This window comes from Loxodonta africana, chromosome 4 (genome assembly GCF_030014295.1).
Source record: "Loxodonta africana isolate mLoxAfr1 chromosome 4, mLoxAfr1.hap2, whole genome shotgun sequence".
Taxonomy (NCBI): Eukaryota; Metazoa; Chordata; class Mammalia; order Proboscidea; family Elephantidae; genus Loxodonta; species Loxodonta africana.
The window spans coordinates 40,343,842-40,364,872 of NC_087345.1; the positions used below are offsets into that span (position 1 = coordinate 40,343,842).

Consider the following 21,031-nt stretch of genomic DNA (forward strand, 5'->3'; position numbering starts at 1 on the left):
TTCTAATAACAAATGAACGTTGGGAATGCTGGTGGGGAGTGTGGGTTGTCCCACTAACCTATATGGGAAAGGCTTGTGGGTAATCCCCTTGTAGAGGATAACAAATGTTTGTTGAATGGAAATCAAAAGGGAAATATTTGAACCTTGCTCTCTACACAGATAACTTACCGTATGGTGACTATTTTTTGTATACATATATGTTCACACTGGAAATAATGTGCAATGTAAATTACTTGAAATCAGTTTGGGAATTCATTTCTACCTGTAAAATTATTCTTGTTTTGTGGGCTACATGGGAATACACAAGACATACAGGTATTAGAATACAAACAATAACAGGCTATCATTGGGAGTTTCAATTCCTGTAACCACAACACATTACACTTGCTGAATGTGGTTTTAATTTTCAATCCATTCTGTAAAAAGTCCCTGTTCTTTCAAACTTTATTTAAAATAAAAATATACTGGGATTCTAGTTTGTACACCGACCACCCCCGTCTGCCCCCATGCTGACTATTGATTGCCACTAACTGCGTTTCATCTAGTTACCTTTGAAGCCAGGTTGGTAACTGATAAAAGCTTTGCATACTAAATCATCCTTGCCTAAGGCAAAGTGAGAAGGACTTCCAGACAGTTGAGGAGTATATTTTAGTACCTAACACTTTTCTTGTCCTAAAACCATTTCTCAAATGGAAAATCGTTTTTGAAGATCTTGACATGAGACTTTTAAAAATTTAGTAGGAACAGAGCTTCTTAACATTTATTTTAGAATTCAGGTGATCTCTGGCCTGTGAGGAACTGCTTGTTAAGTTCCTCTTGAAAAGGCTTGCAAACTGCTTTCTGAGACCTAGCATCCAGCTGTTTCCTGTGACTTTAACCTTAACGTTCCCCAGACAATAGAGCTGAGCTTAGGTCTGCAGTACAGTAGCTGTTTGGTATTTCTTGTTCATTGCTTCTGGGGAATGTTTTGCCTAGTTATTTCTACAAAAACCATTTGAGTGTCTGTTGCACGCACATGCAGGTGTGCAGCAGATCTGTATGTATTGTCATTTATGCCAGTTTTTTTTTTTTTAATCGGCATAATTTAAAAAGCTTTACACTGCCGGAGTTCAAAAAAAAAAAAAAAGTTCCTTTAAAATCATTTCTGAAAAGGATAACTGTTTTCAAAATTACTAATTGCCTTTAGCACCAGCAATTCATAGTAATTGGCAATAAGTTTCCGAGGAATGTTGCTTTCTAAGTTTTAACAGGTAGTTTTAAAATCACTTCCTTTTCTCTAAATGTACTGTTGAAGCAAGGCTTAAAGTGGGTTGTGTAGCAAGTGGGTTGTATATATAGCAAGAGGTATCTTAGTTCATGCAGGATAATATGGCATTTCCCTGCTGATCGAAATTGAAAATCACACGTCCTTACCTTTATTTGCCATATTTCTGTAATAGAAAGACTGGAAAGTTCACCAGAAAGTTGCTTCCTGGTACAATTGTGCAAATGGTTTCTTTAAGTCACTTTCACACTCAAATTGCAAGTAATTTTATTTCATGTAGGTGTTAGAGCTGGTGAAATTTGTCTTCAAGATAAAAGAAGGAAGCAGCATTCTTGATAATCTAGTGTATAACAACTAGAGTTTTTCAGGTACTTTTTAATCTTAGGAACAATGAATCTATTAGCTTTTTCCCTCTAATTTTTAACATTTTTGATACTTCCTCCTCTTTACAGAAGTATAATCAAAACAGTAGTCTGCATATGGAAGTTCAATTATTTTTCCTTTTTTCGCACCTATTGCAGATGATGTGATAACATGCTATGTGGACAGAGTTTGTCAATAGCTTTATGCACAGGAGACCTACAAATGCATCTGGGATGGTGTAAAACTGAAATAGATTTCTTATTCTTCCCGCGGTAAACAGACTGCAAATAATTTAATCTTACCTCTGGGTCTCTGCAGTTGAACTTCAGTATAATGACTGCTGTCAAAATATAACAGTGGTTTATTTTTCACATTTGGAGCATAAGGTAACAGCCTAATGGTATAGAGGGAAAAAAAGGCTTTTATAGTAAAATGGTACTACCAACCAAACTGAGCTGTAAATTTTAAATCATTTACATTAATGGGCCTACAAATAGAGCAAAGGAATTTGTATGTTTTTAGTTACAATTTCTGGCCGTTTTTATGATGTTTACGTTTTCTAAGAATAGCATAAAGTGAAGGAACGTTAAGAAGGAGGTTAAATTCTGTAGCTCTGTGATGCTCTTAAAAGTATAAGCCTTCAATTATATTCATAGTATTGACACTTTTTCCTCAACAATCGTGGAGTACTCAGTGACACCAGTTTTTCGTACCGCAATTTCGACTTGTTTTCCCAATTTCTTTTCGCATAGTTCAATGTACCAAACACAGGAATAGCAAAATGATCAGGTTACCATTCCTAGGATTCTAAATTTTTTTTTTTTTTGGTCAATGCTTCGGGTTATCTCATAGTTGAATAATCACACAAGGAAACTTTGGGAGTTAACTATGAACTTGTATGTGAGCCTTTTCCTGGTTATTTTATCATTTTAGTGTTGAAGATAACAGTGTACTCAGGAATTCTGTGCAATTACAGGAAGTACTAAAGGTGAGGGATGCAGTAATTAGAGGCTAGGTGTGGATGAAAAGGGAAAGGATGGCGGAAGGGCAAAGTGGGAAGTGAGGGGAGGAATGTCCATGATTGGTGACAAGGAAAGATTGGCTGTGGTTATAGGTTTTAACCAAAAAAGGCTTCTTCCAGGGCGATCTTAGCAGAAAGTTTGGGAATCGCTGGGGTAGAGATTCCGTACTTCATGAATCTGGGGATCAAGTCTACCCTCAATTTGTTTCTGTGAACGTGCAGGTTAAAGTGGTAGTACAGGTTTATGGTCCTAGGAGAAACCAGACTTGGGAAGGGAGGAGTGGATGGGAAGCATTAATAAACTATACTCCTCAAGGTGTTTTAAAGAAATTCAGATAATAGTGGTTATGCCTTGTCTCTATCTTCTAAAGGGAGTTTTTTTTTTAAGCTGTCTGTTATAAAACACTTGACGAATATAGTGCCTTTTTCCCTATGCTATATTAAGTGGTGAAGTCCATTTGTGACCCTGTTCCTGGTGGTAGAAGGATGATGAAATAGAGGCTAGCTACCTAACATCACAATAGAGACTACCAGGCAGGAAAAAACAAGTTAACTGGATTCCTGTATTTGGAGAATATTACATCAAAAGCTAATTATAATTTCAAATCATAATGTTGATAGCTGACATGTTTACCCCAGGGTAGATTTCTTTTTGATAGTTCTCTAGATGGGCCGTCTCCAAAGTTATTTTGTCATTGTTTTAAAATATATTTGTATGTGTTTCCATGTGTGTATGTATGCAAAAGCACATGACACATTCTATAAACCGATATACACTCAAATTTTTACTCACGGGATGTATGTTTAAAAACGTTGAGAGACATTGTAGATTATCACTAAAAAAAGAGGAATGTTTGCTTCCCCAAGAATAACTCGTGATTATTACCATCTTCCTTTAAGTGATAAGTCTTAAAGATGAGAAGCTGTGGTGGCAATCCAAAAAGGCATGTTTTGTGTAATTTTACTTTATCTGCATAAGTCCTTATTTGTAAAATTAAGACATCTGCTTTTGTAGCCAACAGATACCCAAAATGAAATGATACACCAATTCAAGTTCTGTGTGCTTCTACATATTCAACTATGTAATGCTGTGTGTTAAAACACATGTTTTATCTTAGAATTTTCTTTTAAAATGTTTGAGCCTTCGTAACATTTTTTTATTAGGGCTGGTTGTAGGGGAGCTGAGTTAACCTATTTGTAGATGAGTGGTTAAATTATTTTAGCAATTATGGTTTTCCCAAAAGTTCCACTATCTTTTCCCCCTTCTTCTGAGCCATCCCTAAATTTTTTAGAAAGATGACTAACAAATTGGACTTCATCTGAGAAGATTCAATAAATCGACATAAGCCTGAAATGACTAGACTTGACAATTGCACCACAAACAGGAATGCATGCATTTGCTGGTCAGTAGACTAAATGGAGTTGTGTTTCCTGTAAATGGTACTTGTGAGCCTTCACGTTACCAACACGCATTCTTATTCGACCTCCTAACAACTGGGTGAATTTAGCAGATAGGTCAGTATTTTTTATCTTCATTTTATGGATGGAAGACAGGCCTAGAGAGCTGAAGTAATTTGCCCCAAAGCCAAAAGACTAATGCAGAATTTGAACTCAGGACTTTCTGACTCCAGTGTCCAAGCTCTTAACTATTGATATGTATAATTTATATACCTTGTTTCACATATTCAAATGTGCATGTTTTAATTTCTCATTGCTAGTTGGCCATTTTGGATCATTTTCAGCCTTGAAACTCATTCTCCATGCCCAGGAGGCATGTGCTGTTTGAAAACATGTCCTCTTTCTTGGAGAGGCAGCTGGGATTCAGTGTAAAGACTACTAGGCTTAAAAAATAAATTTTGGACTATCCTATATATGAGGCTTGGACTGTACTGTGTACTAGGCCTGGACTAAGCAGAAGGATAAGTTAGAATCCTAGCCTGTATCAGCTTGTGACTTTGGAAAATTTGCTTAGCCTCTTCTAAGCCTCTTGCTCTGTGCAAAAACGGCAATGCCTAACCCATAAATCTGTTATCAAGGTCAAATAAACCTGAAAACATCGAGCAGTGACTTGTTGGATTCTTGGAACTTGGAGGCTCTAGTATGGAGTATGGAGGCCTACTAAATATAGTAGAATTGTTTTCTTGGTATTTTGAAAATTTGATGATGTCAGTGTGATTGTGTTTGGAATTTCTTGAAGGTTAGCTTTTAGCCTATAGCTACAAGAAATGTATTTATGTTTTTGAAATAATATAGAAAGGAAAATGAATTGCACCTTCCTTCTCTCCTTTTAAGGGTGGAAATGAAGCTTACCCAGGGCTTGCATATTTATTTTACCAACTTTTCCTGAACTAAGTCCTTAACAGATTGTGGTTTTCAGAGCTATTTTTTCAGTGAAAGGCAAAACAAGGAATCCTTCAGATCCTTTGTCTATACTGAAGACACCTTAAGGTGAGAGATGGGGTAATACTGCCTAACGTGCTTAGTAGTGTAAAAAATGTAGCCTTGTACAAAGCACATTTGTGTCCGTTACCTTGGGTAATTCTCACAACATCTCCTTGCTACCTAAAGTAAGTTGACTTTTCCCAGGGTTTGCAGTCCTTCAAGCTATTGTATTTGGCCACAGGTTTGCAAGAGACTTTCAAACGGATTTTCAAACAGATTTTAGTGGTTCTCAATCTCTTCTTAATCTAGAGTAGTGTGGGTAACTTCCTCACTGTAAAGAAAAGCAGCCTTTTATAAGTTATTAGTTTGGGTTTGAGTTTCTTCTTGTGATGTAACCTGATGCAGTGTTTGCTTAAATCACTAATAATGTGATTGATTTCCTCTAGTCAGTTATAAATGAGTCAGTGACCACGGGTTCTTTTGGTTTATACTCAAGTCCCAGTTTCTATGTGCAGATAGCTTCATTGGGACGTATAGCTTTATGCATTCCTTTATGAAGTAGGTACTCACGCCAGCAGAGCTTCTTGCTAATTTATCTTGAAATAGTAAAGGAAACAAAGAGCCCCATTTTTAACCCCAAGAGACTTACAGGCAAAATTCCCTTTGACCCTTTCGGAAGTCTTGCATCTTAAAGTTCGTGTGTGGCTCAGGCCCTGCTTGGAAGTGCGTTTAGCCTTATAAATCCGTCAATGTGCTCCTCTAAAGTTTTAAGATTGCAATGTAAGAATACAAGTTTGACACTAATTAAAACAAGGTTTGGATGGCCAATGTTGTCAGAACTGCTTTCCCTTGAGACAGTAGTTATGGTTATAAGTGTCAGAGATGGAGCACTTATGTAATATGGAACCCTTAGATACAAGCTCACTTCCTCTAACTCTGAGAGTCTTGCATTTTTTCCACTACCCTTTTCTTTACATGTCTTGGGATCTTTCTCATGGTTAAACTATAGGTGGAGGTATATCCTGTATCTATCACATTCATTTAATTAACAAATACATATCGAGTCCCTCTATGTGCCAAGTATGGGGCCCTGGTGGCACGGTGGTTAAGCGTTTGGCTGCTAACCAAAATGTCGGCAGTTTGAATCCAACAGCTGTTTCTTGGAAACCCTATGGGGTAGTTCTACGATGCCCTATTGGGTCACTATGAGTCGGAATTCACTCGATGACAATGGGTTTAGTTTTTTGGTTTTTGATGTGCCAAGTACTGTGCTAAGCAGTAGGGATGCAAAAATATTCACTGTCTCTTCCCTCAAGGGCCTACCCTAGTGATAGAGAGAGGGTTACCAAACATATGTAAAAATTGGGCCTGAGGCACCTAACCTTGGAGGAAGGGAAAGTGGTGAACAGGTGCTGTGAGAGCTAATAGGAGGACATGACTACCATAGAAAGGTTTCTCTGAGGACAGGATGCTTGAGCTGAGATCTAAAAGATGATAGGGGTTTAAGTGAAGAAGGGAGGGAAGACAGAAGAACATGCCCCAAATCTGGCCAGAGAGTGCATGGTGAACGGGAGGGATTAAAAGAAGACCAGTGTGACTGGGGTGGAGGGAAATTATGTGAGGCCAAACCATGGGGACATTTTATGGGTAAACTCAAAAAAAAAAAAAAAAGCCAATCGCCATCAGTGGGTTCTGACTCACAGCGTCTCTACATGGCAGAGTAGAGCTGCCCCATAGAGTTTCCAAGAACCAGCTGGTGGATTCGAACTGCCAACCTTTTGGTTAGCAGCCAAGCTCTTAATGACTGTACCATCAGGGCTTCTTTTTATGGGGAAAGTGACCACATAATTCAATAAATAAATTTATCAATGAAGTTGTGATGCTTGAGATTAAAATGGGTTGCTATTAATAAAAAAACCCACTCTACAAGCATACTCCGGGACATATGGTCACCTCATTTATGGGCAACAAGAAGAATATTATCTCTGTGACCCCTGGGGTTTGATAACTAGCAGTGTCTGCTTCCTGGTGATCAGGTCAAGGACTTAGAATGCCTTATCCAGTCTAAGGAGTCCCTGAGTGGTGCAAATAGTTAATGTACTTTGTGGGTAACTGAAAGGTTAGCAGTTCGAGCCTACGCAGAGGAGCCTTGGGAGAAAGGCCTGGTGATCTACGTTAGAAAAATCAGCCATTGAAAACACTCAATTCTAGCTCATGGAGACCCCATGTGTCAGGTCTAATCTGACTCACGTGGGGTCTCCATGAGTCAGAATTGACTCAACGGCAACTGGTTTTCATCCGGTCTGAAAGGAACCCAAACAACTCGAAGAGTGTGTTTTTTAGAATAGCTAGGTTCCATGATTTGTTCTGTAGCCGTTAATGGCTATTTGATGTTTTAAAGATTTAGCATGGAAAGCTGGGTTTCAGCGTAAGCTACTGGATTAGTCAGTTCCAGGGTTTTATGAAACAGCACAATTCAAACAAATTGTGAGCATTTTCTGCATTTTTTTTGTTGTAGCATTTGTCATGTTTGCAAACAGTTTTTATTTAAATAGATTTAAACAAGTAGTTTCAATTTAGGTTTAGATTTTGAGTGTGTCTCTGCAACTTTCTTCTTTTTTCTCTGCAACATAGCTTTCAAGGTGTGGACCACTCAGATTTTTTTTTTTTTTTCTTTAAATTGAGGTAAAAATTTTATACAGTGAAATGCATAGAGTTGAGTGGACTTTGCATACTTACATAATCCATACCCCAATCAAGAAACAGGACTTTTCTACCACCCCAGGAAAGTCCTTTCGGGGTACTTACAATTTGATTAAGAAATATGGTTGTAGCATCAGGCCTTGAGTTAGGGTGAGTTGTTGTTTTCCCTCTCCTTTTATAACTATTTTTACTTCCTAAACATGCGGCGGAAACCCTGGTGGCGTAGTGGTTAAGAGCTACAGCTGCTAACCAAAAGGTTAGTGGTTTGACTCCACGAGGCGCTCCGTGGAAACTCGATGGGCCAGTTCTACCCTGTCCTATAGGGTGGCAATGAGTTAGAATCGACTCGACAGCAGTGGGGTTTTCTTGTTTTTTTTTTTTTTTCCGAAACATGCCGCGGTGGTTACTTTAAACGTGAAGCAAATTGTCACCAGAAGAAATGATTACCTTTCAGCTAGGTATGATTTAATACAGTGTGTCCCTGCCCAATTTGCTATGGCTTTTCAGTCTCTTAGGGGAGTAGTAAAGTCTGAGTCATATCCCCTCACTGACTCACAGAGACTGCCTGGTGTTAATCATTAGGCCTAAACTTTAGAATCTTGATCAATCAATAATGATTGTGATAATGTCAAATTTAGATAATACTGCTGCCCCCTCCTTTTAGCCTGATTATGTCACTCTATAATAGATTTTTCAGATAAGAAGGGACAAATGTCAAGCCTGCAATCCTAGCCTTGAACACCTCTTTTCATCTCAAAGTTCTTGACTCCAGTTGCCAAAGAGCAGTTAGAATATTGACCTAAGTTACAGCACAACTAGAGGTGAAATTGATTGAACTCAAGAGCTGTGTGTCACTTTCTTTAAAGACTCTTGAATGAATAGAGGAAAAGGAAAGACTTGTCCTAAAGAGACTGTACTTAATGAGTTTGAGACCTACAGAAGAATAGGGAAAGGAGATAATTCACCAGTAATTGAAAAAGGTGGTTTAATTCTTTTTTTCCTAGGTTTAGGTTCTGATTTGGACCCTGAATCTCTCTGGCCCAGGTATTAAATTATTAACTCTTTATTTTTCCTGTGGAAAGGACCATGTGTTCTGCCTAGCAAACCCTCTGATGCCAAAGCATTGGTAGGTGAGGATTATGATGGTGGTGGTGGGTAGTTTACAGAGGAACTTCCTTTCCCCTTCAGTGCAATAAAAAAAATCCATTGCTGTCAAGTGGATTCTAACTCATAACAACCCTACAGGGCACAGTAGAAATGTTGCATAGCATTTCCAAGAAGCAGCTGGTGGATTCGAACCACCGACCTTTTGGTCAGCAGCCATAGCTGTTAACCACTGAGGTAATAGTCCCTAATGTTTCAGTACCAGCTGGACTGTTTTCTACATTCCATTTTAGGGAGAATGGCAAATCAGTGAAGATATAAGGAGGGTTTGCCAATAATCTATTTCCAGTGCGAGAAGTCCTTACTCAGATTCCGTATTCATATCATTAGTAGGTTTATTCCTCATTCTTAAACAGTTTCAAGCAAAAGCACAGGAAACATGAACGTGGCTTTTCATTGTGTGCATGTTGACAGTTTTTCCTTCAGTCCTAGTTCAGTCATTTTACTGGCCAGTCTTCCCAGATTAGGAAGACTTTGCCAGATAGCTATAGATCCCCTACTGCTTCCATAAAATCTATCCTGATGCTACAGGCACTTGTGTCGACGTTATGAGTGCCAGGACCATGCTAAGCACCTGTGTGTATCCATCCCCTCACTGACTCTTCATCATACCCTGTCAGACCCTCCTTATTGCAATCATCTTTTATTACAGGAAACTTGAGCAGGCACAGAGATGTTAAATAACTTGCCCTAGGTCACATAGCTACCTAGAGCTGATTTGAGGCTAGAACTCATGCTTATCTGAGGTCAGCACCCCTCTTAAGCAGTATTTTCTCCTTGAGCACTGATCTCTCCTTTGTCTGCATTGCCATCGTTTCATGTCTGATTTTTCCATTAGACAGGGATACATTAAAGTCAGGGGCTTTTAGACCAGAACTTTAGAAGATGCTCAAATTAGTTTACCTGTCCATAAATATTTATTGAGCACCTATTATATGCTGGCACTGTTCTAGGCACTTGGAGAATACAGCAGTGAGCCAAATACAAAAATCCTCTCTGGGGTGGGGGGAGGCAAGTAAAACGATATGTCAAACAGTGACAGGTGCTAAATAGCAGGGCTGCTGTCTTAGTGCTGTGAATACTGCACCCTGGAGCTGTACAATGGCCCTGCAGACTAGGGAGATAGGGAGTCCTGGGGCGTTGGACAGGTTGCTATTTTAAGTAAAATAGTAAGAAAGGTCTCACTGATAAGGTGGCATTTGAGCGGAGACTTGAAGATGAGAGAGTGTTCCTAGGAGCTATCTGGGGAAAGAACAGTCCATTCAAATAACTGAGTGAATTTCGAAACCCTTCCAGGCTCGTCTGTCCCCAAACACATAAATGTAATGTAGCATTCTCTGACACTCTTTATTATAAAGTCAACTAACCTGCTTCATGACAGTTGTGTTCCTGACCACTTTTTTACTTGTTTTCGGGTTATTGTATGCCACAGGAATCAGCATAACTTTGAATACTGGAAAACTTAGCTAGATTTTTTTTTTCTTTCATTTTAAAGAGAATGAACAGGCTGATGAGGAGAACTGAATTAAAAAAAAAAATTCTGATATCTTTTAGTTCTGCATCTACAATAAATATAAAATGAGAATGGCTGTCCAATATGCCACAGGTTCAGCAAGATGCTCGGGATTTTGTTCAGATGTAAACCCTGGTGGCCTGGTGGTTAAGTGCTACGGCTGCCAACCAAGAGGTCGACAGTTTGAATCTGCCAGGTGCTCCTTGGAAACTCTATCAGGCACTTCCACTCTGTCCTGTAGGGTTGCTATGAGTCGGAATTGACTCGACGGCAGTGGGTTTGGTTTGGGTTTATAGCTAAGCAAGCTACTAAAAAAAACAAACCCACTGCCATCAAATCGATTTCAACTCATAGTGACCCTGAAGGACAGCGTAGAACTGCCCCATAGGGCTTCTAGGGAGCACCTGGTGGATTTAAATTGTCGATCTTTTTCGCCTGGTGACCACTATGTCACCAGGGTTTCCAAGCAAGGTACCAGACAAGCATTTAAAACAAAAAGGGTTTTGTTGCTAATGTTTAGGTAAGTGGAAAATTTGGTTATCTAAAATGCCTGCTCCTTACAAAATCTGCAATTACGGTACAAAGACATGTTATCATTTAGAGCCCCTGGCCTTTCAAGAATGAGACTGGTGGTAAAAACCAGGGTAGTTTACTTGCATCATATAGTCACAAAAATCATGAAACCCTTACTCTTTTCAAGGTGCTGCCATGTATCTGGCTTTTACTTGAATTACAGAAAGTCCCTAATGTTGAGATATAAAAATACATATTTCTCTAGTTCCACTTTCCTTACCAAAGGTGGATGAAAAATATACTTTCTTAAATATATTTCATCATGAATTCTACCCCAACACAAGAGGTAAGAATATGTAGTTCTGAGCAGTTTGAAAACTTGCTACATCTGTCCAAGCCTAGGTTGTCTGCCTTTCCACAAGAATTGGGTGAGGACTTTTGACATTTCAAGGCTGAGTCCAAATCAATGTCAGATACTATCCTCCGCTACTCTGATAGTCTGTGCAAAGCTACTGAAGAAGGAGAAATCCCTTTCTGGGTTTATGAAAGGACCCTTTTTCAAAATCCCTAAATAAATAATTCTTAAAGGAGCTTTGAAACAAAGGTTAAGCACTCAGCTGCTAACTGAAAGGTTGGAGGTTTGAATCTACTCAGTGGCTCCACAGGCAAAAAGGCCTGGTGATCTGCTTCCATAAAGATTACTGCTAAGAAAACTGTATGGGCAGTTCTACTGTGTGTTACATGGGGTCATTTTTAGTTGAAAATCGGCTTGATGACACCTAACAACAACAAAATATTAACCAGATAAATCTGACAATTTGACTAAAAAGGTGTGAATGAAAGATGGACTTGTGGGGAAAGGGGAAGGGAATTAAAAAAAAAAAAAAGGAAAATTCACTTTGAAACACAATAGTGACGTAGGATTTCATGCAGAACTAAAAATTCTATTTAAAGCAAATATTTACCAAAGGTGCCATGAGACCATTTTTTGGTTCATTTAAGTAGAATTTTTTAAAACCCCAAAGTCGTTCTTATAATTGCTGACTAAGCCTACACTGTCTAATTATCTCAAAATTATCCTCAACACCAATATATGTATTTACCTAATGATGATCGGCCCACAACCAAAATTCCCTAATGTTAAATTTGGGAACCCGGCTAAAATAACAATGTTAATTTAAAACTCAGTACCATGGATACTGATAGTGATTACAGCCTTGTGAATCTGCTAATATTTGTTGCAACAGTCTATGGCATCTCTCCCAGAAGATTTCTCAGATTCATCGGTGCGGATCAAAGTTCATTGTCTTATCAAAATGCTGGCTATGATTCTCTGGCTATGAAAGGTGTGTTTTCATGGGAAAAGTCCTACCTTCATTTCTTAATGAGTTTCCCTTTGTTTTTTCCCTTCCACCTACTCACACTAATCTTGTCAACTTAGATAGGGGAATACTCAACTGTGTAGAATAACATAAAAACATTTAAACATGTGGTTGGACAAATTTGTTTAAACTTAACCATTGTAGCACATTGTGTTAGGCAATAATTACAGTTGTGATAAAGCTAATTGAAGTGGTATTATTTAGTTGACTATTTCATTGTTAAAAGGTCTTAGGATGTCATTAGAGGAAAAATCTCTTTTAATATCTTTAATAAGTTGCAGCTCTCTGGTCTTACATAGCATGTTGTTGTGTGTCATCAAATCAATTCCAATTCATGGTGACCCTGTATGACAGAGTAGAATTGCCCCATGGGGTTTCCCAGGCTGTAATCTTTAGGGGAGCCAGTGGCCTTTTCTCCCTTGGAGCCACTGGTGGGTTCAAACTGCCAGCTTTTCTGTTAGCAGCCAAGCGCTTAACTGTTACACCACCAGGGCTCCTTCTTATATAGTACGTAAGAAGTATATAGTATATAGCATATGTATGTGTGTGTGTGTGTATATATATATATATATATATACGAAAAAACCCAACGCTGATGAGTCAATTCTGACTCATAGTGACCCTATACGACAAAGTAGGACTGCCCCATAGAGCGCCTGGTGGATTCGAACTGCCGACCTTTCGGTTAGCAGCTGTAGCTCTTAACCACTATGCCACCAGGCTTCCAATATATCTATATCTATATGTGTGTGTATTTTTTTTCCCTGTGAAAACTTCCAGTAGAAATTTATTTCACTAGAATAAAATAGAGACTCTTGTGTATATGTGAATGTGTTATGTATGTGTTTGCTGGGGAGACTGGGTGGGTAGAGCGCATTGAAAAGAGAGAGTAAATAAACTCAAGAAATGGTGCAAAAGGAAAGATCTGCATACATTGCAGTGTTACATGTGCGTCATATGCCCTCCTTAAATTAGTGCAGGGAAAGAAATGTGCTGGATGGGCAGCTTGGGTTTTGTTTCTGTGTGTGTGTATACATATGTATGTATGTATTTATGTAGTTTATCCTGATGCTTGGTCACTGATTTTGATGAAAGAAAACTGCAATGAAAGAAAAAAACATATTCCCCATACTACTCTCTGTCATCACACGAAAAAAAAAAAATGCCCCGTGTATATAACATGCAAAGTTTTATCCTTTTTGGTTTAGACTAAAGCACGTAATGAAGAAAATTTATGAATCAGTAGGGTAGATTTTTTATAAGATTTTCAAGTCACCCACTTTTAGAGAGTGACTACTGTGTGTAGGGAAACCCTGGTGGCATATTGGCTAAGTGCTGCGGCTGCTAATCAACAGGTCGGCACTTCGAATCCACCAGGTGCTCCGTGGAAACCCTATGGGGCAGTTCTACTCTCTCCTATAGGGTTGCTATGAGTTGGAATCAACTCGACAGCAACGGGTTTGATTTGGTTTGGTTTACTGTGTGCAGAAACACTCCTTCATTGCAAACAAATTCTTTTCATTTTGGAAAAAGGTAATAAACAATTGAGGTAAGTGGTTGGGCCCCTGGAAGGACTCAAAGCTACAACATTGAAAAAAGGTTTAAAAAGCAAATTGAGCCCCATTTTACAGAAAGAAAGGGTGATGTTAAAATCTTGCCTTTCAATTCAGACCTAGATTAAATGTCTGTCTGAATTCAGCAGAGTCCCTGGGTGGTACAAAGGGTTAACACACTCTGCTGCTAATGGAAAAGTTGGAGGATCAAGTCAAATCAGCCATTGAAAACCCCACAGAGCACAGTTCTACTCTGTGCTCTACACAGGGCCACCATGAGTGGGACAGCAACTTTTTTTTTTTTTTTAGTATAAATTTAGCACCCAAGACAGGAATGTAAAAGCAGTCATCATAGAACAGGGTACCCTGGTGCACTGGGTCTGGCTGGCCAGTGTGATCAAGGACAGAAGATTTATTCTGAAGATGCTGTGTTCATGCAGGACTCTGATTCTTGTGGGCTTAATTTCTTTGGTATTAATTTGGCAACCAATGCTCAAGTTTAGCCCTTAACCCATAACCCATTGCTGTCAAGTTGATTCTAACTCATAGTGACTTTAGGATTTCAAATTAAAAACATGCAAAGGGTCTTAAGCCCTTTCCTGCTTGACAGGCATGACAAAAACATTCACAAACCACATGCCCCCCTGGACACTTCAGGGTTATATGTAATTCCAGGAACACTCCTTGTGGTGACATTACAAATTAGAATGTAGGAGACTAAGAGTAACAGTGCTAAAGGCTCTGACATGTATTTGTTGTTGTTGAGAGCCGGAGAGTGGATTCCGACTCATAGCAACTCCATGTGAAAGACCGGAACTGCCTCTGAGTGTTTTTTTGTCTGTAATTGTTATGAAAGCAGATCACCGGGTCTTTCTCCTGCAGAGTTGCTGGGTGGGTTCAAATGTCCAACCTCTCGGTTAACATCCGAGTGCGGAACCATTTGCACTACCAGGGCTCTCTCTAACGTATACGTATGCATGAAAAAGTTAATCTTTCACAAGCTATGGTGCCTAATGTAACCCTGAGCTCAAACAGAGTCACCAGGAGATCTAGTTTGAATAAGCCTCCATTCTACTGGCCTTATAAAGTCCAGTGTCATCCTCAGGTTTGCACACGTTCTCAGGTGGTCCACCCTCTCCTCTAACTCTAGCCTTAACCCCGTGTTTCTGATGGATTAATTCAGTTTGGTGACCATCTCACCAACCTGCCTGGGCTGTCCTTTTTACTCCCCAGATGTGAAGCTTGCCCTCATCTTCATTTTCATGAGCATTCGCTCACAGAAGGCATCTCTTTGTGTAGCTAACTTTACCCCAGGTGTGAAAAGACACCGTATCAATGTAGATGTCTTGAATAATTAGGATTTTTTAAGCTTTGGTCATCTTCGCATCCCAGGTTCCAGGTCTTTTTTCTCTCCTCTACTCTTTTCCCTTCTATTCCCTTTCCCCTTCCACCCCCACTTCCCTCTCCTCATCCTCTTATCCCCCTCCTCCTGTATTCCCTCTTCTATTTCCTTCACCTCTCCCTCCTTCCTACAGTCTTTTCTTCTCCTCTCCTCCTCTTCCTTCTACTCTCTTCCTTTCTCATCTTTGTCTCTCAGGAGCAAAACTCAAATACCTAGAGGAATGAGAAGACCACAGTTGATGTTGCCTCTCTCTCTCATCACCAAAGGAAAAACAATGAATTTTCCCTTTTATTTTCTTGTCATAAGCATCACTTAGGCGAGGGAGCAGAGAAAGACAAGTAATGAGAAACAGAGAAAACAGCTTCAGTCTTCAGGGTAGGAAGAAAGACTTCACAGACATCCTTAGACACCCACAGAAGGCCTGAGGGGCAGGATAATGCCATTTCAGGTATGGGCTCTGGAATCAGGTGTCTAGGTTGAATGAAGCCTGGCTCAAACACTACTGTGTGCCAAGGGGCAAAGCACATACCCTCTGGGGACCCAGTTTCTTTGCCTTTAAAATGGAGTCGCTAATGCATTTTATTCTCTCCAACCCTCAATTCAACTTCTGAAAAGTTTTTGTTTGTTTGTCTAGGTTTGGCAAAAACACTTTTGGTAGTGACACCTTACCTGACCTGACGTCACACCATGCATTGCTCATCCTATTTCTGTGTCTCTACGTGTCTTTTCCTGCAGGAATGTTAATGTATATGAGTTCCAGCTCCGGCACCCTCCCCTGTCTTTCTAAAGTCTGAAAAATTCTGAATTCCAAAACACAGCTGATCCCAAAGGTTTTGGATAAAAATCCTTGCTATGTTTAAGCCTATTGTTGCAGCCACTGTGTCAGTTCATCTCATTGAGGGTCTTCCTCTTTTTCGCTGACACTCTACCGAGCATCATATCCTTCTCCAGTGACTGGTCCTTCCTGATAACCTGTCCAAAGTATGTGACACCAAGTCTAGTTGTCCTCCCTTCTAAGGCATATTCTGGCTGTACTTTTTCCAAGACAGATTTGTTCGTTCTTCTGGCAGTCCATGGTATATTCAATATTCTTCACCAATACTACAATTCAAAGGTGTCAACTCTACTTCAGTCTTCCTTCTTCAGTGTCAAATACCTTGGCTTGGGCCAGGTGCACCTTAGTCCTCAAAGTGATATCTTTGCTTTTCAACACTTGAAAGAGGCCTTTTGCAGCAGATTTGCTCAATGCAATGCAATGCATCATTTGATTTCTTGACTACTGCTTCCATGGGTGTGTAGATTGTGGATCCGAGTAAAATGAAATCCTTGACAACTTCAATATTTTCCCTGTTTACTATGGTGTTGCTTATTGGTCCAGTTGTGAGGATTTTTGTTGTCTTTATGTTGAGGTATAACTCATACTGAAGGCTGTGGTCTTTGATCTTCGTCAGTAAGTGCTTCAAGTCCTCTTTACTGGTTTTATATCTGGTGTTTCTACCTATCTTGAGTGTTGAAGTTGCTTCCGATTTTCTTTTTAGATGACTTCTCAATGCCCTCTCACTTCGTTTTTTAGCTGAGAAAAAAAATGTTATTTTTCTTCTCTCCCCTCTCCCCTCCCATGCCCTTTCCTCGTGATTGCAGGAAACCAGAGAGCTGATTACTCGGGAGGCTGCAGCGCCAGGCTTTTCTTTTGTGTCAGACTTTCTTGGAAGGTGGTGATTAATGGTCAAAAGATGCTAAATGTGAAATAGTAATTCAGCAGAGCTCTCAGGGCATTTTCTCAGGGATCAGGTTCTAAGAACTTCTCAACAGGGACAACTTAGTGGGAGAAATGGAAAATGAACACCCACGATGTAAAACCTTGGGTATAAATATAGTATTTGTGGAGAGAGTAGTAATTTGTTTGGTGTTTTCTCACTGTAAGACTTGTTGCCTGAGGTAGGTAAAGTTCTTTTTCCTACACATAAACTTGGGAGGTCAAGTATGAGGAGCAATAAATGGGGCTAGCCTAGAGGGGGTTGACAGATTGAAATAATAATAAAAAAAAAAACTCTTTTGTCCCATGGTGATAAGATCAAAACACCCTTCTATTTTAAGAAATCTTGATGTTTAATTAAAAAAAAAAAAACCCAGACAGCAAGATCTAGATCCATTTGGCCTCTCTGTGCCAGTCAGTTTCCTAAACTATGGCTGAATGAAGACTATTTCCTGAGCATCCAAACCAAAACCAAACCTGTTGCCGCTGAGTCCAGCTCATACAGACCATATAGGATAAGCAGAACTGCTCCATAGGGTTGCAAACTGCTGACATTTTGGTTAACAGCCAAGCTCCTAACTAACCACTGTGCAACCAGGGCTCCTTTCTGAGTATTATTGTTGTTGTTAGGTGCCTTTGAGTCGGTTCTGACTCATAGCGACCCCATGCACAGCAGAACAAAACACTGCCTGGTCCTGAGCCATCCTTACAATCATTGTTATGCTTGAGCTCATTGTTGCAGTCACTGTGTCAATCCACCTTGTTGAGGGTCTTCCTCTCTTCTGCTGACCCTGTGCTCTGGCAAGCATGATGTCCTTCTCCAGGGACTGATTCCTCCTCACAACATGTCCAAAGTATGTAATATGCAGTCTCACCATCCTTGCTTCTAAGAAGCATTCTGGCTGTACTTATTCTAAGGCAGATTTGTTCGTTGTTTTGGCAGTCCAAGGTATATTTAATATTCTTCGCCAACACCACAATTCAAAAGCGTCAACTCTTCTTCGGTCTTCCTTATTCATTGTCCAGCTTTCACATGCATATGATGTGATTGAAAATACCATGGCTTGGGTCAGGTGCACCTTAGTCTTCAAGGTGACATCTTTGCTCTTTAACAGTTTAAAGAGGCCCTTTGCAGCAGATTTACCCAATGCAATGAATCTTTTGATTTCTTGACTACTGCTTCCATGGCTGTTGACTGTGCATCCCAGTACAATGAAATCCTTGACAACTTCAATCTTTTCTCTGTTTATCATGATGTTGCTTTTTGGTCCTTTGGGAGGGTTTTTGTTTTACGCTGAGGTTTAATCCATACTTAAGGCTGTGGTCTTTGATCTTCATTAGTAAATGCTTCAAGTCCTCTTCACTTTTGGCAAGCAAGGTTGTGTCATCTGCATAATTCAGGTTGTTAATGAGTCTTCCTCCAATCCTGATGCCCCGTTCTTCTTCACATAGTCCAGCTTCTTATATTATTTGCTCAGCATACAGATTGAATAGGTATGGTCAAAGAGTACAACCCTGACACACACCTTTCCTGACTTTAAACCAATCAGTATTCCCTTGCTGTACCCAAACAACTGCCTCTTGATCTATATAAAGTTTCCTCAAGAGCACAATTAAGTGTTCTGGAATTCCCATTCTTTGCAGTGTTATCCATAATTTGTTATGGTCCACAGAGTCGAATGCCTTTGTATAGTAAATAAAACACAGGTAAACATCCTTCTGGTATTCTCTGCTTTCCACCAGGATCCATCTGACATCAGCAATGATATCCCTGGTTCCATGTCCTCTTCTGAAACCAGTCAGGATTTCTGGCAGTTCCCTGTTGATATACTGCTGCAGCCGTTTTTGAGTGATCTTCAGCAAAATTTTGCTTGCATGTGATATTAATGATATTGTTCTGTAATTTCCACATTTGGTTGGATCACTTTTCTTAGGAATAGGCATAAATATGGATCTGTTCCAGTCAGTTGGCCAGAAAGCTGTCTTCCATATTTCTTGGCATAGATGAGTGAGCACCTCCAGCACTGCATCTGTTTGTTGAAACATCTCAATTGATATTCCATCAATTCCTGGAGCCTCATTTTTCGCCAATGCCTTCAGAGCAGCTTGGACTTCCTTCAGTACCATCGGTTCCTGATCATATGCCACCTCTTGAAATGGATGAACATTGACTAATTAATTCTTTCTGGTATAATGACTCTGTGTATTCCTTCCATCTTCTTTTGATGCTTCCTGCGTCGTTTAATATTTTCCCCATAGAATCCTTCAGTATTGCAACTTGAGGCTTGAATTTTTTCTTCAGTTCTTTCAGCTTGAGAAACGCTGAATGCATTCTTCCCTTTTGGTTTTCCATCTCCAGCTCTGCATATGTCATTATAATACTTTGTCTTCTCGAGAGGCCCTTTGAAATCTTCTGTTCAGTTCTTTTGCTTCATCAATTCTTCCCTTTGCTTTAGCTGCTCGGAGTTCGAGAGCAAGTTTCAGAGTCTCCTCTGACATCCATCTTGGTCTTTTCTTTCTTTCCTGTCTTTTCAATGACCTCTTGCTTTCCTCACGTATGATGTCCCTAATGTCATTCCACAACTCATCTTGTCTTCGGTCACTAGTGTTCAATGCATCGAATCTATTCTTCAGATGGTCTCTAAATTCAGGTGGGATGTACTCAAGGTCATATTTTGGCTCTTGTGTACTTGCTCTGATTTTCTTCAGTTTCAACGTGAACTTGCATATGAGCAATTGGTGGTCCATTCCGCAGTCAGCCCCTGGCCTTTTTCTGGCTGATGATATTGAGCTTTTCCATTGTCTCTTTCCACAGATGTAGTCAATTTGATTTCTGTGTGTTCCATCTGGCGAGGTCCATGTCTGTAGTCACCATTTATGTTAGTGAAAGAATTGAAGTCGTTGGTCTTGCAAAATTCTATCATTCGATCTCTGCCATTGTTTCTATCACCAAGGCCATATTTTCCAACTACTGATCCTTCTTCTTTGTTTCCAACTTTCCCATTTCAATCACCAATTATCAATGCCTCTTGAGCGCATGTTCGATCAATTTCAGACTGCAGCAGGTGATAAAAATCTTCTGTTTCTTCATCTTTGGCCCTAGTGGTTGGTGCATAAATTTGAATAATAGTTGTATTAACTGGTCTTCCTTGTAGGCGTATGGATATTATCCTATCACTGACAGCATTGTACTTCAGGATAGATCTTGAAACGTTCTTTTTGACGATGAATGCAACACCATTTCTCTTCAAGTTGTCATTCCCAGCATAGTAGACTTAATGATTGTCTGATTCAAAATGGCCAACACCAGTCCATTTCAGCTCATTAATGCCTAGAATATTGATGTTTATGTGTTCCATTTCATTTTTGATGATTTCCAATTTTCCTAGATTCATACTTCATACATTCCAGGTTCCGATTATTAATGTATGTTTGCAGCTGTTTCTTCTCATTTTGAGTCATACCACATCAGCAAATGAAGGTCCTGAAAGCTTTACTCCACCCATGTCATTAAAGTCGACTCTATTTTGAGGAGGCAGCTCTTCCCCAGTCATCTTTTGAGTGTCTACCAACCTGGGGGTCTCTTCTTCTAGCACTATATCAGACAATGTTCTGCTGCTATTCCTAAGGTTTTCACTGGCTAATGCTTTTCAGAATAGACTGCCAGGTCCTTCTTCCTAGTCTGTTTTAGTCTGGAAGCTCAGCTGAAACCTGTCCCCCATGGGTGACCCTGCTGGTATCTGAATACTGGTGGCTTTTCTTCTAGCATCACAGCAACACGCAAGCCCCCACAGTAGGACAAACTGACAGACACACCATTAAATATTTTAAATTGTTAAAAGTTCTGATAAAGTTTTGGGTTCTCAGAACCTAGCCTAAGATGAGAATTTCTGTGCTGTCTTCATTTAAAAAAAAAACCCATAAAAATGAGTGAAATAATTGCTTCTAAGTGAAAAGGAGATGCAAACAGAACACTGAAGTGCCTGAACTTCTAATAACGTTTTCTGTTTACTTT

The 21,031-nt window shown here is 39.7% G+C and overlaps 1 pseudogene; it reads left to right on the plus strand.

Annotated features, from left to right (window-relative positions):
• The window catches only part of LOC135231180 (26S proteasome non-ATPase regulatory subunit 10-like), a 95,519-nt pseudogene continuing 74,488 nt past the window's right edge, over nt 1-21,031 (plus strand).